Below are 15,547 nucleotides of genomic sequence, written 5' to 3' on the forward strand. Positions count from 1 at the left end.
ATATATATGTGTGTGTGTGTGTGTGTGTGTGTGTGTGTGTTAACAGAGGATACTGGAAGAGAAGAAATTTGGAAAAGAGTAAGAAATTAAATGACTGGGCCTGGGCCATAAAGATGTTATCTCACAGTTTTTTAATGAAGCCAGAGATGCAATGTCTGTAAGAAGCATGGTTTGTTAGTTTCTGTTAGAAGAGTAGACATTTGTAATTGTTTTATGACTTCCAGAAGCTGCGCCAGATCTCAGCAATGCTCTTGTGTGTGTGTATTATTGACATGTAGGTGCTAAATCCTGGCAGTTTCTAGCAATGGGGGTTTGCATGGGAACCAGAAGTCAAATGACCAGATATATATGATGTCATTCTGCGCAGAAATAGTTTTAATATTAGGTGAGACAGAAGTCTCAGGGCAGTCTGTTTCTTGGAACCTGACATAGAAGGATACCTCACCTACTTCATCTTGCCATGCTCCATTAAATATATAGAGACATAATTTCTCTAGATCAGTCAGGAACATCTAGTGAGAATAGTTAAGTATTGCTTTTCTGTGACTGTGCAAATCTTTCCAGCTGTGTTATTTTTAATATTTACAGTGACTGAAACTCTTTGTTTACTGTAAGTAGATATTTCATATTTTCATGTTCTTTTCTTATTTGTTATTAAATATATTTAAACTTTCATTGTGGCTGGTCCTTTAGAGAATAGTTTAACCTTTGAAAGTATAAATGAAGCAAAAACAACATCAGTGAGATGCACAGCAAGCATATAATGGCGATAAAACAAAGGACTTTAATGTACACAGCAATACAAATAGGTTAACGCTTTCACCACAATACATTTGCTTCTTCAGACAATAAACACAACAAAAGAAAAAAATGCACAATATATACATACCAAATACTAAAATCATCCAATAAAAAGTTAAACCTACCTAGCCATAGCAGCAGATGCTCCCATGTTAGAGGCATATTGTGAAATTATGTCATCACAAAGCTGCTCAAAAGTATTTTAAAGTGATACATACATAAATATACCAAAGCAGCCTAACAAATGCATAAGACATATCTAACTACACATAGAAAATGCATACATACTAGAATAACTATAAAAATGCATTGGACATATCTCAAAAATCCATAATGTCATACAAAGCAAAACTAATAAAATATAAACACATAAATAACCACATAAATAAAACACACAGTAGAGCTATAAATAGAGATATGAACAAGCAAAAATATATATAAAAATATATATAAAAACATGTGTATGCACTATCTGGGAAGACCCCTCTTATTTAAAATAATTTTTTCTTGTTTTTACTGTTGGTTGTAACCTTTGAGAGTACTTATATCTATTGATAGGTTCATAGGTTCATACTAGGCTATCTGCCCAAGGGCATTTATAAGCCTAGCCCAGAGTTTTGTGGCTTTCGCCACCCCTTTAGTTTGGAGGATACTATGCCCATTATTTTGCTGTGCCTCTGTCAAGCAGTGACACTGAGATAATCCCTGGGGTATATCTGCGATCTCCCATCCATTGGTCAAGATTTCTCTTGAACAAAGCCAGCGAGGTGCTCTGCCTCACATGTACCGGGATTTTGTTCCACAGCATAGGGAGTCTCTGGGTGATGAATCTGTCCCTCCAGCACATCTTATTAATAACCGTGTCAAGGTTTAAGTCTCCCGCCCTTGTAGTTCTGAGGGATCTAGATTTTTTGAGGTGAAGCATGTTCATCAATTCTGGGTTGGACATGGCCTTGTATGTCAGGCACAGGTCACCTCTGAGCAGACGGTAAGCGACTGAGTAGAGCTGAAGTTCCTTCAGTCGGGCAGCATAGGACAAATTTTTGAGACCCTTTATCCTTTTGGTGAGGAACTTTTGGGGCCTTTCCAGTTGCTGCAGGTGTCGTGTCAGATACATTCCGAATGGGGCATTGTACTCAATCATTGGTCTGATGAGTGATGAGTACAGGGGGACGATGACTTCCCTTGATCTGGATGTGAATCCCTTCATGATCAGGTGGGCAATGCAGAAGGTCTTCCTAACTACTTTGGCAACGTGAGTGTCAAATGAAAGGTTACTGTCAATCTGGGTCCCCAGATCCCTGATAACCTCTTCTGTGCTTAGTGGGTTGCCGCCTATATGGTAGCTAGGGGTAACCTTGTTTTTCCCGAAGGGTATGACTATGCATTTTTTGGTGTTTAACTTTAGGCCATGGCTCTGGCACCAGTTATCCATTTCTATAAGACCCTTCTGAAGGATATCTGTGTCAGATGTGTTCTCAACTATGGCGCCCAGTTTGCAGTCATCTGCAAATTTTGTCAGCCATAATCCTCCTGTGTTTGCTTGTACTTCTGAAAAGTAGATGCCGAACAGGAGAGGGCCCAGGACTGAGCCCTGTGGGACACCACTTGTGACAGGCTTTGAGTCTGACATGGCGCCAGCAACTCTGACCCTGTGGGTTCTGTCACTTAGCCAGTTTGCAACCCATCTTGTGACGTATGGGTTTACATTTAAGCTGATGAGTTTTTCAATGATACCCGAGTGGGGTATTGTGTCGAAAGCCTTTGCCAGGTTGAGGTAGGCTGTGTGGACTGCCTTTCCCTCATCAATGGCCTTGGTGACTGTCTCGAAAAAGTCAACCAAGTTTAAAAGGCGTGATCTGCCTTTGACAAAGCCGAACTGGGTCGGATCCAAAGTCTGCAAGTCTCCTATGTCTTTATTTATGAGTTCCATTATGATCCTCTCCATAGCTTTGCAGATCAGGCTTGTCAAGCTGATGGGACGGTAATTTCCTGGGTCGGTGGAAGCACCGCCTTTGTGAAGTGGGACCACAGTTGCCGTACGCCACTCCTTAGGCACGTATCCTGAGGTGAGGCTAAGATTAAACAGCTGCCCTAACTGCGGGTTTAATTCCTCATTGAGTTCGTGGAGCACACATCCGGGGACACCATCTGGTCCCATGGATGCTGTGTTTTTTGCCTTGGAGAGAGCAGTTCTCACCTGAGCGTTAGAGATGTTTGGGGGGCTATAATTCTCTGGTATAGATATCTCACCTTTTGGGGGGGGGGGGGGAAGTTTGCACTGAACCTGTCAGCCAGTATGTTGGCAATGTCTGTAGGTTCAGTAATTTTTACATCATTTTGAACTAATTCTGAGCATATCTGGGAGTTTCCTCCCAGGTTTCTAACATAGTTAAAGATGACATTATGGCCACTCCTGAAGCCTGGCTGTTTGGTCAACATTACCATTTGTATTAATATTAATTTCACTCAATATAATTGTGTACCCTCGCAAGAGCCTTAGGTAGCTGGCTTTGTAGTGTCTGGTGGCAGTGATACCTGCTTTATAGTCTTGACAGAAGGGGGCACAGTAGGTAAATCTGTTCAGCCTTTCTCAGGTGTGTGTGTGTCTGTCTGTGTGAGTCAAAATCAAATCTTAAAGTGTATGGTTGTCAGCAACTTGCAACAGGGACATGAAACACTGGTTTCACAGAGAGGGTGCTGGAGGACTTGGACTGGATACTCGGCTGATGACTTAACTCTGCAGCTGTGTCAGTGGGAAGCCTTACTAGGGACCTGGGAAGAGACAGAGAGAGAAACTCAGACCCTGGGCTGACTGTGTTCCCTGTGTGCTCTTAAGGGAAATTGTGCTTGATGCAGAGGGCTGCATCTGTAAATACTGGGTGTATCCATTTTGTTCCAAATGAATGTCCCTCTCCAGTGTCAGTGGTGAGGAGTGAGGCTCCTTAATTACTGTCCCAGAGTGGGAACTTAACATATTGGTGAGCAGTGGTGAGGATATTAATTAAATGTCTGTAGCCTGTAGGCAATTATCACTAAACGTGTGTCCTCTCAGCAGCCACACGGTAAACATTCGGAGTTTCATTGCACAACAGTTTTATTTATTTTTTTGTTAGTTTAATTTAGTCAGAGAAAGCAGGCAAAGATGTCAGCAAAAGATTATGACAAGCTGACAAAGAACCAGCTGGCCAAGGGATGTGAAGCCAAAGGACTGGTGTATGCCAATCTAACTAAAGAGGAAATGATTTGAGCCTTAGTTACAACTCAGACCAGCAAACAAGAGAATAACCAGTCTGGTGATGGGAATTTGCAGCCCTCAGAAACAGGACAGTTCACCTTTTTCCTCAGAGGACTGAAAAACCTGTCTGAAGTTAAAGCAACTTGGACTGGAGGCCAAACATTTAAATTAGAATTAGCAGAGAGACTGAGGCATTTGGAGGCTGAAGAAAATGAGAAGCAGCGTCAACATGAGAAGGTGATGCTGACTCTTCATCAGGGTCATGGAGGTAATGGGGAAGGGAATAACTGAACCCCAGAAACAATAAAGGTCAGTAAATTTCTTCCACAATGTACAGAAGGTGATAATTTTGATATTTTTATTCATATATTTGAAAGAGAATGAAGACAGTATAATGTTGACCAAGGGTTCTGGGTACAGGTCTATGTCAAAGCATTGAACATTTTTTTCCCTGAACTAATATTCATTGAGACCACAGGAGTGAACATTTCATTTAGCGAATGAAAATTTCACAGACTTTCGTAACATTGAATTGCCATAGTTGGCCATCGCACACGTTACAATACCTGGTGAATAAGAAAAGTAAACGGAAAAGAACATTCACCCCCACACACCACAAAAACTATTTTTGCAGGGGGGCAAGCCCCCCTGCACCCCCACACCCCCTGCTTATTATATATACCAACGTTGTGATCATACTACAGTGGGAAAAAGGGCAAATTTCCTGATGCCTACTGTAACGTGATCTCAGACAGAATGGCAAAGCAGTTTTTGTGGTGTGTGCAGGTGACTGTTCTTTTCTGTTTACTTTTGTTATTCACCAGGTATTGTAACGTGGATCTATGTCAGATGATCGACTTTTTGGAAACTCAAAAAAAATCAAAGAGACCTTATGATCAAGTTTCCGAAAATTTGAACATAAAAAAAAAAACAAATTTACCCCCCCCCCCCCACATCCACTGGAAATTATATATACCAACTCCGAGATTGCACTACAGTGAAGAACAGGGTAAAGTTCCAGACCCGCACTGTACCGTGATCTCCATTCAAATGTTTTCAGTTTTCAAAAACTTGATCATACGGTCTCAATCATATGAAGTTCAAGTTTCTGAAAACTCGATCAACTGATAGGAATCCATTGTAATGTATGTGATGTTGGCCAACTATGGCAATCTGACAATGTGAAACTCGGCAAAATTAGCATTCACTGAATGAAGTGTTCGCTGCTGTGGTCTCGATGAATAGTAGTTCAGGGAAGAGAACGTTTGATGCTTTGGCATAGACCCAGGAAGTCTGCTCTCTCAGAGCATCAGGTACCTTAACATTATTATACTCAGAATATTTATTCACAAATTTCTGGTTTTCTATAATAATTAGAACAAGGTTACAACAGAATATCTGAATTTGCTGCTCAGCATCATACTACAACATAGCAATTTACTTCATAGCCTAAACTACATAGAAATCAGACACTGTCTTTTAATCAAGTGAAGTTTGCACACATGCTACTCTACACACCCACATGACCAAATACATGCTAAGACTGACTATTTGATGATGGTCAGCATTAGTATAATCGTCCAAATGAAATAAGGACAACACTTAATGATAACAACTTTAAACATGACTTCAAGGAGCATTTTGCCAGTAGGTATTGTTGTACATGTGTCATAACCTGACATGAAATGATTTATTTCACTTTTCTTAATGACTGAATAGCATTATTAAAGTTAATTTCATTTGTATCATACTTCTGCTAATTATTTTCCATGTACCCTGTTCATAACATATTCTCTTTTCTAATTATACTAATTTGAACTTTATTAATTTAAATGATGGCTGTGTAAAATGGAATATTTGTCTCTGGGCTACCACTGAAAATAGGACCTTCTCAGTTGGACATTTTTTCACTTAACAAATAAAAATACAAGCAAATAAATAAAAAGGGTCTGCATGGTAATTTTCTAAAATTAAATAAATATTTTTTTCAAAATTTAGACTGAATCGTGAATATATACACAACCAACTCAGAGATGATTTGTAATCCTCGATAATCCTTGATTTATTCTTGCTAGGACCTGTAAAAAACTATAAAATATCATTAGTTTTCAACTGTTTGCATATTTGGTTAACCAACTACTATTTTTATTGGAAGATTTTTAATAGATCAAATGGGTCGTTAGCGAGACCCCCTGAGGTACTCTGTTATCTGTACGGGATTAGCAAGAGTGGTAATCTTGAGTGGCAGTTTTGAATAGGTACTGTCCATTTGGGAGCCATGAATGAGGACATGACATCTGATAACCCTGAATGATAACATGTCATTTGGTACGTCTGAGTGAGGAAACACCATTTGGTAAAGGTGAATGAGAACATGACATTTGATAATCCTGAATTATAACATGTCATTTGGTAAGTCTGAATGAGGAAATACCATTTGACAGCAATGAATGAGCACATGACATTGGATAATCCTGAATGATAGCATGTCATTTGTTAAGTCTGAGTGAGGAAACACCATTTGGTAGCCATGGATGAAAGCATGACATTGGATAATCCTGAATGATAACATGTCATTTGGTAAGTATGAGTGAGGAAACACCATTTGGTAGTCATGAATGAGGACATGGTGTTTGGTAATTTGCTTCTTGGGTAAATATTGCCCTCTGCGAGTTTCTGGAACTATGTATTTCCATAAGCTGTTCTTTTCAATAAATGGCTAGGTGAATTTGGCTGGAAAAGAAATTTGCCTTTGTAAGAAACTTTGATGATTTTATGAGTAAAGAAGATTATTTTGGTGAAGACAGCTTTCATCAAAATAACACTGGAGGTAAAATTCTAAGCCATTTGTTTGTTTGTCTTTCGGCTTTTTCCCGGTAAGGGGTCGCCACAGCAGAACTCCGGTCCGCTAATGATTGGCAGTAGATTTTTACGAAACGCTGAGGTGCTAGCTCGACGCCCAACCTTCAATGAAGGCATGCCCATTTACGCACGCATATCTTTCGAACGCTACCCAACCATGGGGAGGACATGCAGACTCCGCACAGAAGGCACTCCCAAGCCAAGCCAAGAATTGAATGGGAGAACCTCTTGCTGTGAGGTAACAATGCTACTGCTGTACCACCGCGGAGGTAAAATTCTAAGTAAAAAGTAAAAATCTTATGGACATTGTTATGCATTTTTTAGATTTCACTTTATATATTTTACAAGTAACTGGCAAAAACAATATAGTAGCATATTCCTTAAATGCATATTATGCTGATATTCATAGATTATACATAGTTTATATAAGACAATTGAGGAAATCGTAGTCTACCATGGCAGCATGATTATTATATTATTGTTCTTAATGAAGCCTGGCAATGTGAAATTATTGTTCTGTCTCTGGATTTCAGAAATATGATGTTTGTGAAGTGACACACATTGGGAGTGTGGTCATATTTGTTTGTGTCTCCTTTCCTGCTATTGTGGGCTGACAAGAAAACTGAAGCATTATGTAAAGAATTACAAGAATTATTTGGAAATAATAATTTAAGGATAATCAGAAATTATAAAAGTCCCAAAATGAATATACTGAACTGCAATTAAAAATTATGGAATTTGTTAATGGAAATATGGATTCTCAAAATGTAATTATTCTCAGAAACTTTTATTTTCTGAATATTAGCTGGATATTTTGTACTTGTAATAATACCAGTGAACACAAGTCCTATAATTTAATGTTAATAAAAGAATCTAAGTTACCAAGACAAAATAATATACTGGATCTGTGATTTATCACCATTACAAAAATAATTATTGCTATTCAGTTACTTTTAGGTAACCAAGATCATTTTGAATTTCAGTTCTCTTAAGGAGCTCAAGAGTCGTCACCATGTATGACACCTCTAAAATGAGTAATACCTTATCTAATTAAAAGTATGATGAAACTGAAAGCATGTCAGCATTTGGTAATAATGTAATGCAGGTTAGGAAGTATTTGAAAGTATTTCCTAAGGACGCTTGAGGAATGTAAGACAACTACAAATGGAAGAAGTTTAGCTTGATACATGCATCCCTGCCTTGGTGGAATAGCAGCATTGCAAAGTTACTAAGGAGGAAAAGAAAAAAAATATCAGCATGTTTAAGAAAAATAGAAGAAGAATGGCTGAAAGGGCATTTAATCATGCAAGCAGGAAACCTAGGCTATTTATTAAGAAGAGAATTAAGAAGACTAAGAAGAGAGATTAACAAATAACATTTTTCTTTTTTTTTCTTATAGTGTCCTTCTAAACATTAATGACATGAAGTGGGGTATATGTCTAAGCCCCCCACATGCTTAACAATGTCAACAAAAGTCCAATCTTTCTCAGACACTTTTCTTGTAAAGCCATATTTCACAATGTGATTGACGTGTTATAATGTAATATTTATTCAGTAAATTTAGAGTTGCTGGTCTTCTTCCTGTTCATCTCCCAACCCCAGACTCTGATTCAAGTCCAAAGTAGCCAGGAATCTACAAGTCAACTCCTGTATTTTTCTGTTACCCAACCATTGTTTTTTGGAACATTGGAGAAGGTTTCACTGTGATAGTCTCCATGAGCTTTATTATCAGAAGAATGAGATGCAGAGTCACCTGGCTCACTTTTATTGGACAAAATTTTGTATTTCCTTCTTAGCCTGTGCTACATACAAATTACTTTGACCTCCCAGGAAAAAAAAAATATTCTGAAGACAGCTGGATACAACAGCTTGAATCTCACATCTGCCTCTTAACATTCCCTGATTGCTGGGATAAATTTGCTTCTCTTCTGCCTGCCTGGCATACAGTGAATAATAATTTTCCTCAAATACTCTGCTGTCTTCAGCTTTTAATACTTTGCCCTTCTGCCAACGTTCTGTCAGGATCAACTATTTCTACTGATATGACTAGGTCTTGGCTGCTTTCTTATAGCAAGATTTGGAGCATACACTCAATGTGCCCTTTCATTTAACAAATCCTGCTGTGGAATACCAGTCCAGTTGCTTATTTTTGCTTTCATAAATTAATACAGTCTGTTTCTTCCAGTTTCTCTGGTACAACAGAAAATCTATTTTTTTTTCTCTGTGTGCTCTGCCCTCTAACTGCCATTTTTTGAAAGAGTTCTTCTTGACCACTCTCATACTCAGCCAGCCTTTTCTTCATTTTGATCTTTGATTCATGCAATTTTATGAGTTCACCTGAATAGCAGTTTAATGCTTCTTCCATTTTCTCCAGCCTTTTGTTGTTTGAGTTTATAGTCCTTCATTGTTTCATTTTAACTTAAACAACTTTGAGCATATTTGTTTTATTTTTTTCCTCTAAATTAAATGAAGCTATCTAGAGTCTGTGTTTTAATATGGCCCTATGGGCTTAAAAACAATAAATGGAAACTATGAAACTATAATCCCAAATGACGGTATGAAATTTGGTAACCCAGGCTGGGGGCATACCATTTGGTAATCCTGAATAAGATTTTGCCATTTGATAACTCTAAGTGTTTTCTTGACATTTTCTGTTAGTTAATAAATTCTTAATCGATTTCTCTATATATGAATTTATTACTTGATGACAAACTGTAACAATCTTAAATGGCTTCAAAAACCTTTGACAGCTTCAAGCATGCATGCTTTCCTAAGTAATTATATTATTTTTAACAAACCTCTGTAGTTCTTTTTTGCCTCTTTTGCTCCGATTTGTGTGAAATGGAATCCTGTCTGCGTTCTTGCAATTGTCATGTACATTCCCATCCTTCTATGACTGCACATCTGAAAAAATGTTTTTCATCATACCTTGACATTTTGTGTAGTACTATTGTCTTTGTATCACTCTTTTAGCATTATGTTTGTAATTTGTTACACCCTAAAGTGGCCAATGGGCTCTGCCATGCTTATAATTTTACATTATAATCAGACCATCACCTTACATCAGAGCAGTTTGTGGCCTCATTGAATGACACAGCCATGTCACTGTCCCACTACTGACTTATAATGGGAGTACTCATTCTGATGTCAATGTATCTTTTGGTGTGACTCTTTCAGCACTGGCTACATGTCATGATTGTAAACCAGGATTTTAAACTCCATTTAAATTTGAATTCTTTAAGGACAGTATTCAATGCTGTATTTATGTAACAGACACTCTCTCCTATGCATGGGGCTTTACCCCCTCACTCCACAGATAGTGTAATCAACTCTGAGGTCAGAGCCCCTCAGAGAAAGATGAATTACATCTGTAGTAGCCACATAAGAAGACTCCTTATTTTTGTACTCAGTGATGGTTGCAACTGTGTATATCACATTCATTAATACCCTGTCCTCCGTATCTTAGTATTAAACAGACTGTTGTGTAAGTTTTAAACATTCTGCAAGAAACAACTTCTAAATGATTTACTTCCATAAATCTTTGCTTTAAACTAAGGTGTCAACTGGTCTGCTGTTATTGCTTTTGGTAATCAAGTGATTGGCAATTTACACCTGAAATCTTAGGAATCCTGGTCTGATTAGTTTCATTATGACTCTAAAAAGTGTGCTGCAACTTCCCTCCTCTGTCCCTACTCAGTGATTTCCAGAGTGATCCTTTGAAATACCAGATTATACAACATATGGTACAAACAAATGATGTGAGATTTCGCAAAGTAAAAATGATGTGCATAGAGACTACAGTTCCAGTCAAGGCAAGAAGCAAGATGAAGACATTTTACTGTAATATTTTCTTCATGTATAACTGCACTGAGATTTGGTTAAAGGCAATAAAACACTTTGTGGTATAAAAAATATTGTCTGGATGCAGCTTTCTTTGAAAGAGTGTATACAAACATATTGCTATTCAGTATTCTGACTGAATCCTAGTTGAATCATTCTATTCAGGTTAAAGTTTAAAAGCTCATTCATGAATGGAAAAGTACAGCCTAACAAGAATATTAATGGTTTGGCTTAAGTACTTTCCCATCCTCTTATGTGATTAGTGGACATAAATATCCTTTCATTACCTCTGCCTTCTCACAGTTAGTATCTGTTCACATTCCCTTTTATATGACTTCTCTCTTTTTTAATTTCTCCAAATCTTTTGGGTTTCTAATACCATGTTGGGAATGGACCCATTACTAATGCTCAAAGTACGATTAAAGTTCATTAAATTAATATTGTTTCAATCTCTGATGTCAGCCAAAAGTGTTCTTCGCAGCACCCATAGTGTGACCAGTAATGACTCCTTCTGCAAATCGTATGGAGTTATGTGTATTGGCAACATATCTAACGATGATTGTAGATTCTTTTTTATAAGACCTGTTGCTCCTACTACTACTGGAACTGTCTAGGTATCTTTCTTCCACATTGCTCTTATTTCTGCCAGCAAATCCTGATATTTTATGACTTTGTGCTTGTCTGCACACAAGACACTGTAGTCACTGGGTGTGGTAATTTCAATGATAAATGCTACTTTTGTCTTCTTTTTATGGACCACTATATCCACTTTTCTAGCATCTATGTTTTGAACTGTTGATAGTGGGTGATCCGTTGTGATGTAGACTTCATTATTTTCTATGATGCTTTGTGGCTCATGTTTCCAGCATTTTTCAGCCACTTCAGTGCCATAATGTGTGCATAGTCCTCAGTACAACAGTCTTGCCACATTATTATGTATTTCAGTATACAGTCCTGCCATTAGTATGTCACAACCAGCAACAAGGTGTGCAACTGTTTCCAGTTCTGTTTTACAAAACCTACATTTGTCTGTTTCTCCCACATGTTCCCTTTTAGCACTCCTTAATGTACTTTAAAATGTTTACTATTTCTCATCAGCTCCTGTCCTGCCCTTTGTTGCTGGGGTTGCCTTTCAAGTTTCCTTCTACCTTGTCTTATAATGGCATTTTCTTCTCCCTCTTTATTATTTTACATTAACCTTCAATGTCTCTTCTTTTATAAATTATACTAGCGTTTTACATTGTATTGTTTCCTTTCTTTAAATTATAGTTTATTTGAAGCAAGTCCTTTTGTTGATGAAATGTTTTTCAAGTCATGTTGTATGGGAGCTGAGACACTGATTGTCTGTGCATCGCTGGTACAAGAAAGAATAACTATGAGATACTGGAACTTTAAGCGATCTTCTGAGGTGAAACACAGTTTCCCCTTATCTCAGGTCTGAGCAGCATTGGAGTTAGTATTTACAGTCACAAGGGTCTGTGAGCAGGATGACCCCTCCCTTGTAAAAACACTTTTTTATTTTTGCCTGTCCATGATTTTGATAATCAAGTTTGTAGTTTTGTTATTTTGCAGAATAAGAGATCACTGCTGACGAGTATCTCATTTTGCTGCTTCTGTTGCTGCAGTTTTGATTTTTCTGTGCAATTCTTCTACCAGTCCAATTAAACCATTTCCTCATTGTTCAAAGTTCACTCTCATTTTCCAGAGTCAGAGTGTCTGCAAGTTTAACATTATTAGTTTTGTGTGACCTGACTTTGAAGGAGTACCTATTATCTTCACATTTATAAACCTATTCCTTCTTAGGTGGCTGTATCCTGTCTCTCCTGTTTGATAACCCTAGATATAACGTTTGCTGGCTCCTACACAAAACCTCTGAGGTAAGCTCCAAGTAGGGCATCTAGCATGAAAAACTTAACTTAATAGCAGTGATGCATTTCATAGAAATTATTTGTCTGCTAAGCATGCAAGCCAAGTGGTCCGAGGACCCCTTCTAGCATATACAGAGATTACAGGCGATAAAGCATTGTAATGAAACGGTCAAGTGAAGTTTTAAAGTACTGCTGCAGACTTTGGAAGTTATTTGATCAACACACTGGACAGAAATACAAATTACAAAACGATTTGAGCCGAAAAGTTATACATAAACCAAAACAATTGCTAGAGATGCATTTAGTTGTTTAAAAGCTACTTACACACACACACACACACACACACATATATATATATATATATATATATATATATATATATATATATCTATGAATATGATTCAAGGCATTGTCCTGGACTCTAATAGTAGAGCACATGAATGAGGCAAGGAACTGTTAACTATTTCCAGCACATTCCCAATGAGAGTGTTCAGCAAGGTGAGATGTTAATTCAGATTTCAAGGTGGAAAGCATGAGGAGATTTTTTTTTTTTTTTTTTTTTGTGCACTACGCTATCAAATCGCTGGTGCTAAACTTCCAATGTCAGTTCAGTTATAGTAAATATAAAAAAACATCCTATACAGTAAGAAAGGGTAGAGCTGTGACTGCATATGGAGTTTTGTGCAAGCCTGAGTTAAAGTAAATCCACCTGAATGTGAGTTTACAAACTGTATGGGAGATGGATCTGTAGTGCTCAAACATTTGGCAACAATACTTTTTGTATAGTGGGCTTTACTTCAGTATTTATTTGCTGACATTTGCATACCAGGAAAGACAGGAAAGTTGGCAAAGGCGATGAAGTTGTGGGATGCTAGGAATGCCCTTTGAAGAAAAAAAAAAAAAATATATATATATATATATATATATATATATATATATATATATATATATATATATATATATATATTTTTTTTTTTTTTTTTTGCTGATGCTAAGGATGGTTACTGTCTAGGCATTTTGAAGTTCTGGAATAAATGTGTTCCTTACCATAGATGCTCATGTTTCTGAGGTGAGAAGGTTTGAGCATCTTTAATATTATTTTAATTGTGCCAGTTGTTTCATTTGTGTTTTTTCTGTATGCAGTAAGAAGATAAGTGAGAGGTCTTGGTAAACTTTTAGGTAAAGATGAAGTTTTTATCATTACAGTGATTCTGCCTGAATTCATGTTAATTAATTCAACCTTAATTAATTGAATGTTAGGTATCATGCTTAACTAGTCTTTGTAATGTGGTAAACAACACACACATTGCTTTGTCCAAATTAATGGCTAAGTTTTAATTATTACAAAAGCTTATTAAAAGTGCTTTGGAGATGTACCTGAATTTGTCTATAGAGTTTTGTCCTACCTTATGAATAATTCAATCATATGGGTGTGCCGTGCAATGCTGATGTCATGTAACAGGTGTGTTCTGAGTGTATGAACAAAGAACAGAGTACTATACGCAAGAGAGAACCATGGGGAACACCTGCATTGTAGTTGTACCTCTAAACTTCTTAGCTTACGAACTCTTTACAAGTCCTTAAAAATAATAGGAGGGAGGGGAAGAACAAAGAGCCAAAATCAGTAGCAAAATCTTATGAGCTTAAAAAGTTACTATAATAAGATTTTTTTCTATTATCATGCATTTTCCAAAGGATATGAAGTCTAAACTCAAATGTCTGTCACTGTTTAGTAACTTTGATCCTCAACGATTTGTCAGAAAATGAGAAATGTTATGAGGAACAGAACAGAAATATGAAGCAAAAAATTTGGCATTCTGTGAAATTCTGGACAGTTGATAAACATGCCTGTAGTTGGGGGACATCACTGAAATGTTTACTTGATAGTTTATGGAGGAGATGGGTATAGTCTAGCAGGGCTGAATGCCCTCTTATCTACAAACAGAAAACATACATTTACAATCAACTAGAATGATCTAAAATAACATTGTTTTCTAAATATTAAATATTTCTAGAAATGGTGCTATTTTAACCTGAATCGAAGTGAGGCTACTTCATTAAACTGAAATGTATACAATAATGTGTAGTGTTTAAACAGAAAGTTGAAAAGTGCCAAAATGGTCCCAGGAGTATTACATTTTAGACAGGAAAACCTTAACTGTCTGAAACAGTTTTAAGTGAACGCACAGCTTCAACTGAGTCACTAGCTTTAACCAACTTTTCCAAGAAATCATAAAAAATGTCAAAATACAATAGCAAAAATAAGCAATATATCCCGACCGAAATTCTCTCTCTCTCTTGTAGAAAACTAAGACATAGCATTAGCTACTAAGCAGCAAACACCCTAACATTTGTTTCAGACATGGTTAACAGTATGGGGATTGTTTCTGTACAGAGTAAATAACCAGAAACAGTTAACATTTAACCTTGAGTATTCCTTTCAGAAACTACCACACTGTCAGTATGAAGCATTCAAAGTTTAGTATGTATAAAGGAGGGTTAGTGACAAAACAGCAATCTAATTTTCCCTTCTCATACCCTTAGGACATATATTTTATAAAAAATAAAATGAGTGTTACCTGCAATTTGACAAATTATGATCAGTGAAAAATGGTTCTCAAACAGAAACGTTAAAGAAAACCAAGCAACACTTCTCAGCTTTGAAATCAGGCAACAGTTATACTGCACATTAGAAACTTGAGACAAGTCCAGAAATAACATCCTAGCTGAACCATCAGTTTTAAACTCTGTGTTTGAACTGTGGCAGAGCCAGAATATGTAAGTAAGCTGCAGTTTGAGGAGGGAACAGCTGGGAAGTGACTACTGCCCCCTTGTTGTCAGATGCCTCATTGTCTTTCCAAAACGTTTACAACTACTTAAGTCTGTTTTGTTTCTTTTATTCATTTCTGATGCTGCTTGTGAGAGTATAGGCCAGGGC

The 15,547-nt window shown here is 37.1% G+C and overlaps 1 protein-coding gene across 1 annotated transcript in view; it reads right to left on the reverse strand.

Annotated features, from left to right (window-relative positions):
- ARHGEF15 (Rho guanine nucleotide exchange factor 15) overlaps positions 1 to 15,272 on the reverse strand; it is an 879,095-nt gene extending 863,823 nt beyond the window's left edge. The window contains exon 1 of the mRNA XM_044077316.1: positions 15,189 to 15,272. The gene's annotated coding sequence lies outside the window, so the exon portion shown is untranslated. The remainder of the gene's footprint in view (positions 1 to 15,188) is intronic.
- Positions 15,273 to 15,547: the final 275 nt, after the last annotated feature.

Source organism: Protopterus annectens, chromosome 7.part0, assembly GCF_019279795.1.
Source record: "Protopterus annectens isolate FY-2018-M chromosome 7.part0, PAN1.0, whole genome shotgun sequence".
Taxonomy (NCBI): domain Eukaryota; kingdom Metazoa; phylum Chordata; order Ceratodontiformes; family Protopteridae; genus Protopterus; species Protopterus annectens.